This window comes from Lipotes vexillifer, unplaced genomic scaffold, assembly GCF_000442215.2.
Source record: "Lipotes vexillifer unplaced genomic scaffold, Lipotes_vexillifer_v1.1 scaffold851, whole genome shotgun sequence".
NCBI lineage: Eukaryota > Metazoa > Chordata > Mammalia > Artiodactyla > Lipotidae > Lipotes > Lipotes vexillifer.
Window position 1 is genome coordinate 5,378 of NW_006778810.1, and position 6,099 is coordinate 11,476.

Here is a 6,099-nt window from a genome sequence, read left to right on the forward strand (position 1 = left end):
TTCATGCCCCACTCCCTCACCCCCCCCTCACCACCCCCCCCCACCCCCTCGACCCCCCATCTTCTCCCCCCGCCACCCCGGACCCCCACCTGCTCCCTCTGACTCCCTGGACCCCTGTCAGCTCCTCTGACACCGTGCTTTGGAAGGAGCCCCTCAGACTCCGTGAGCATAGAGTTATGCCTGAAGCATCTAGTGCATTCTTCTGTGAAGCCTGAGTGTCAGCTGAGGTCACCGTGTCCTTTGAGATTCCCCACATAACCTGTGCCCCCACCCCACACTCTCCTCAGGATGCTGTGTCTGCACCTACTTTCTCACGGGGTCCCCATCTCCTGACCCTGACCTGTGATCCCTCCTGTCCCCTGCAGGCCTGTCCTTCCCTCTGCCCTGCAAGGCCCAGGACGTGAAGTCCAGCTCCTCTGTCTGACCTCCCTCACCCACGGGGATCCCTGCTGTAGAGCAGGCTTGGCTAAGCAGTGGAATGAAGGAAGGTTTACACTGTGGAGATTCGGTGGCTGGAAACCAGACACCTCTATTCCTGAAGGCCCCAGGGCTCTGCCACTGGGAACCTTGCATTGATATTTATCCTTCCAGAGATTATTCCCAGGTACATATTATACAGGTACTTTTTTTTTTTTTTTTAAGAAAAAAGAGCTTATTCTCAGCGTACAGTCATGTATTTTGTTTCCTTCACTCAATAGGGTGAAAATTCCATGTTAATTAAATATTCTTCAATGCCTTTGCCATCGTACAGTATTCAATTTTCTGGATTATTACAATTGATCAAGTACTCTATTGTTGGGCATTTAAATGGAAAATTCTTTTGCCACTGACAATCAGTCTGTTCTTTCCTGTAGTATTTCTAAAATTGATCTTCTCATAAACACTCTGATTATTTCACTGTTTTCCTGGCACCACTGCAGCCCCGACCACTGTGCTATGAAGCTTGTTTTTCAGGCAGACAAATATTTACGGATGCCCATGGTCCTTGGAAGACCCAAAAGACATATGTGTGGCTCTGATCTCAAAGGAGACACAATCCTATTAACAATCATTTTGATCGTATTAGTTTCCTGTTGATGGTGTAACAAATTGCCACACACATAGTGGCTTAAGACAGCACAAATTTATTATCTTATAGTTCTGTAGATCAGAAGTCTGATATGGGTCTCAATGTAAAACCAAGGTCTCGGCAGGCTGCATTCCTTTCTGGAGGTTCTAGGGTATAATCCACTACCTGGCCTCTTCCAGCTTTGAGAGTCTGTCCACAGTTCTTGGCTTATGGCCCCTTCCTCCACCTTCAAAGCCAGCAGTGCTGTGTTTCTCTGCACCCGCCACCCATAGCCACTTCCTCCTCTGATTACAACTGGGAAAGTTTCTTTATTTTTCTTTTCCGTTATGGTTTATTCCAGGATATTGAACATAGTTCCCTGTGCTATATGATAGGTCCTTGTTGGTTATCTATTTTATACACAGTAGTGTGTGCATGTTAATCCCAACCTCCTAATATATCCCTCCCCCACACCTTTCCCCTTTGGTCACCATAAGTTTGGTTTCTATGTCTGTGAGTCTGTTTTGTAAATAAGTTCATTGTGTCATATTTTAGATTCCACATATAAGTGATATCATATGGTATTTAGTATGATCATCTCCAGGTCCATCCATGTTACTGCAAATGGCATTATTTCATTCTTTTTTATGGTTGAGTAATATCCCATTGTATATAGGTACCCTATCTTCTTTATCCATTCCTCTGTTGATAGACACTTAAGTTGCTTCCATGTCTTAGCTACTGTGAATAGTGCTGCTATGAACATTGGGGTGCATGTATCTTTTCTAATTATAGTTTTTGCTGATATATGCCCAGCAGTGGGATTGCTGGATTATATGGCAACTCTGTTTTTAGTTTTTTGAGGAACCTCCATGCTGTTTTCCATAATGGCTGCACCAATTTACATTGGAAAAGCTTCTTTGATTCTAAGGGTTTGTGTGATTACATTGGGTCCCCCTGGAAAATTCAGGATAATCTCCCCATCTCAAGGTCCTTCACCTTAATTACACCTGCAAAATCCTGTCTGCCCTGTGACATAACATACAAGTTCCAGGGATGGGGGTGTGGACATCTGGGTGGGGGGACATTACTCTGTCCACCACATGACATTAGCTACCATTTATCAAGTAGTTGTTATTGTCAGTTTGAACGAAGCACTTTACAGGTGTTATCTCATTTAACCCAGCTCCGAATCCATGAGGCAGGTACTATTATCCTCACTGGGAAGATGAGGAAACCGAGACTGAGAGCAGTGATTTAAGAGTCGAGGTTAATTCTCATGAGTAACACAAGTCAGTGAGAACTGTGAGCTTTCTCCATTTATTTGTTTGTTTGTTTGCTTATTTATTTATTTAAAGACAACTTTGAAACCTTACCAGAGACCCACAACTTTCTGCGGAGTTGCTGTTTATAACACTGAGCTGGCCTACTCGGTGTTTAATCCACAGTGTTTGTGAAGGGTTAGGGAACCCTCCATTGCAGCTATTGAGCTGGGTCAGGTGTGGATGCCCCGACCATGGAGGCAGGGGCTTGGGCTGCCATTTTGTCAAGCTTACGCATCTTCCGTGGAACCAGACGTGGCTCTGTGGACTAACACACCCCAAATTGCACTTGTGACAGCTGCTAGGTGTGCACTGAGGCCTCCATTTAAAAAGGAAGTGGGGGCTGAGTGACTCCGCCGCCATCTCTTGGGGAAGATGAGTCTGATTCAGTCTCACAGGAGGTTTCTCAGCAGCCTCCCATCCGTGGCTGTGGAAGGGAAGCAGGTCTCCCTGGCCACAGCCTCCAGAGAGAGCTGTCATGGGCCCTCAGATCTCGGGTCACCATCCATCAGGCAGGGGCACACGGGAAGTACAAAAAGGTCAAGTCTGAGTGGCCTCCTGGTGCCTCCAGGGCAGGTGGGCTTTTTCTTCCCCAGGGGAACTGACAGGAGGTGACGTTAGCATCCCCAAAGAACAGGGTCGCCAGATTTAGGGAAAGAAAAAAACAAAGAACAAAACAGGATACCCAGTTAAATTTGCTTTGGATTGAATTTCAGATAAATGATGAATAATTTTTTAGTGTAAGTATGGTCCAAATAATGCATGTTTCCATACTTATACAAGACAAATATTTGTTGTTTATCTCAAATTCAAATTTACCCAGGCGTCCCGTATCTTATCTGACAGCCCTATGCTGGATGGAAGACACACATTTCTAGCTCAGGCACCAAATTCAGTGAATCCAAGCCTCATATTCCAAACCCTCTAATTTTTTCTGTGGCTGCTTTTCAGATATTCTCTTTGGTTTTCAGCAGTTTTACCAGGCTCTGTCTGGATGTGGTTTTTTTTTCATTGATACCTCTTGGGCTTTATAACTCTTCTTAAATCTGAGGCATTCTGTCTTCCATCATTTTTGGACAATTCTCAGCCATTGTCTCTTCAAATATTACTTTTTGCCCCCATTCTCTCTTTCTCCTTCTGGGACTCTAATTACATACATTTCTTTTACATTCTTTTTGTATTTTTAAAATATTTATTTATTTATTTATTTATTCTTGGCTGCATTGGGTCTTCGTTGCTGCGCATGGGCTTTCTCTAGATGCGGCCAGCAGGGGCTACTCTTCATTGCGGTGCGCGGGCTTCTCATTGCGGTGGCTTCTCTCATTGCGGAGCATGGGCTCTAGGCGCTTGGGCTTCAGTAGCTGTGACATGCAGGCTCAGTAGTTGTGACTTATGGGCTCTAGAACACAGGCTCAGTAGTTGTGGTGAACAGGCTTAGTTGCTCCGCAGCATGTGTGATCTCCCCGGACCAGGGCTCAAACCCGTGTCCCCTGCATTGGCAGGCGGATTCTTAATTAACTCTTTAATTTTTTTCACTTCTTGCTTCAGTCTGGATATATTTTTCTAATCTGCCTTCATGATTACTTATTTTCTTCACCTTGTATAATCTGTAGTTGAACTTAATTTTAGTTAAAATCAGTGCCTTAATTTTAGTTACTGTATTAAAAAGTTCTACAATGTCCATTTATTGCTTCCAGGTTGCTAGTGAAAATATTCATCTTGTCATTTAATTTCTGGAACATATGACTCTAGTATTTTAAAGTTCTTAAGAGCCTGACAACACCAATATCAGAATCTCCAGTGGCTCTGCTTCTATTGTCCAATTTTTTTCTCTTGGTCCAATCTTGTCATTTTTTCACACCTGGTCATTTTTGATTGAGTGTTGGACATTGTGAAGGAAAATATTGAGAAAATGCCTTCCAGAAAGGTAGCAATCTTTGCTTTTAGTTGTGGACAAGGGAGCCCGTTTCCCCACATCATACACTACTGGGTGTCGCCATCTCTACCAAAGAGAACTTATCTTTGTATCTTTTCAGTATAAACCTTTTGGATGGTGTGGAGTTTAAGTTTTCGCCTTTCTTTGATCCCTAGTGAGGTAGAGCCTTATTTCTTATGCTTATTGGCCATTTATATTTACTCTAAAGAATGTTTTCAGTGTAAACCTTCACTTGGGTCATGTATATTGAACATTGCTGAACAGATCTGGTGGATGGGAAAGGAAGACACAGCTGTGGATGAGTTTGTGGACAGCAGTATCTCTGTCACAAGTTCACCCAGTGACCCGATCAATTAAAAGAGCTCCAAACTATCAGTGCTGGCTCCTTTTTAAAGACTCCAACATCAGTTTCCTGACTGGTGGGGGCCACTTCTTACTCAAGCCGTTCGGGCCGTGAGGTGGTGAAGGGCTCTGTAAGAAATGCAGTCACGAAGGGAGAAGCATGGTCAGAGTGCACAGTCCCGTGGAAAAGAGAGATGCCCAAGCTCGGAGCGGACAGCCACTCCGGCATCCACTGTTCTTTCCATTTCAGTGGCCGTTGTCACAACGGGCAAAGGAGAGTGTTGCTTTTGCAAATCATTGTACTCCTGGCTGCATTGTGTGCCAGGCAGCCCTCCTGGGATCTACTGTCTCGAAAACCCCATCCCTCACAGTTGCTCTCATGTGAAGAGCCCATAGGTGGCATCTTCTGCAGCAGAGAAGGGTTTGTGTCTGGGCATAGGTGTTTGCTTTCTAAATAACTTCCCTGGCATGGGCCAAAGCAACTGGACTTGAGCATTTAATTAGTCATTTTTAAAATAAGGGAGTGAGGGCTTCCCTGGTGGCACAGTGGTTAAGAATCCGCCTGCCAGTGCAGGGGACACGGGTTCAAGTCCTGGTCCAGAAAGATCCCACATGCCGCGGAACAACTAAGCCCGTGCGCCACAGCTACTGAGCCTGCACTCTAGAGCCTGCGAGTCACAACTACTGAAGCCCGCGCACCTAGAGCCCGTGCTCTGCAGCAAGAGAAGCCACCGCAATGAGAAGCCCATGCACTGCAACGAAGAGTAGTCCCTGCTCGCTGCAACTAGAGAAAGCTGGCGCACAGCAACAAAGACCCAACGCAGCCAAAAATAAATAAAAATAAAATAACTTTATTTTTTTTAAAAAGTAAATAAATAAAATAAAGGAGTGGGCCAAGCATGCTTAGTTTAGGAGGGGAGAAGAAAACCTTCCTGTTCTCCTCAATCCCACACCAGTTCTCTCTGGGCTCCCTTGTGGTCACACAGGCGGCAGTTCCAGGATCAGATCTGGGAAGCCCATGGTGCTGGGTTCCAGGAGGGATTTTCACAGTTAATGATCCCCCAGGTGGCCCTCAGATGTCCATCCAGTCAGTGAGTAATTGGGAGTTCCTGCTTGGAAACTAGACTTTCTGTCAATGAGAACTTGAAGACCAGCTTCCCAGTGGCTCTAAATGGGCTTTTATGGCTGAGACTCCAGATCCAGGGCTTTTTTTTCAAAGGCTTTATACAGCAATTAATGGCTACAAGCAAACATTCAACCTCAGATGCTGAGCCAGTGCCAGATTCTTCGCTGCTATGGAGGCTCCAAGAGCAGTGTTTGTTCTCTGAAGTTACTCTAAATGGGGACTATTTTACAGCCATAAATAACTGCTTTTCTTGTGGAGCGGGGGAGCAGGGGGACAGGTGAATCACAGCAAGATTTTTTTTTTTTTTTTTTTTTTTTTTTTTTTT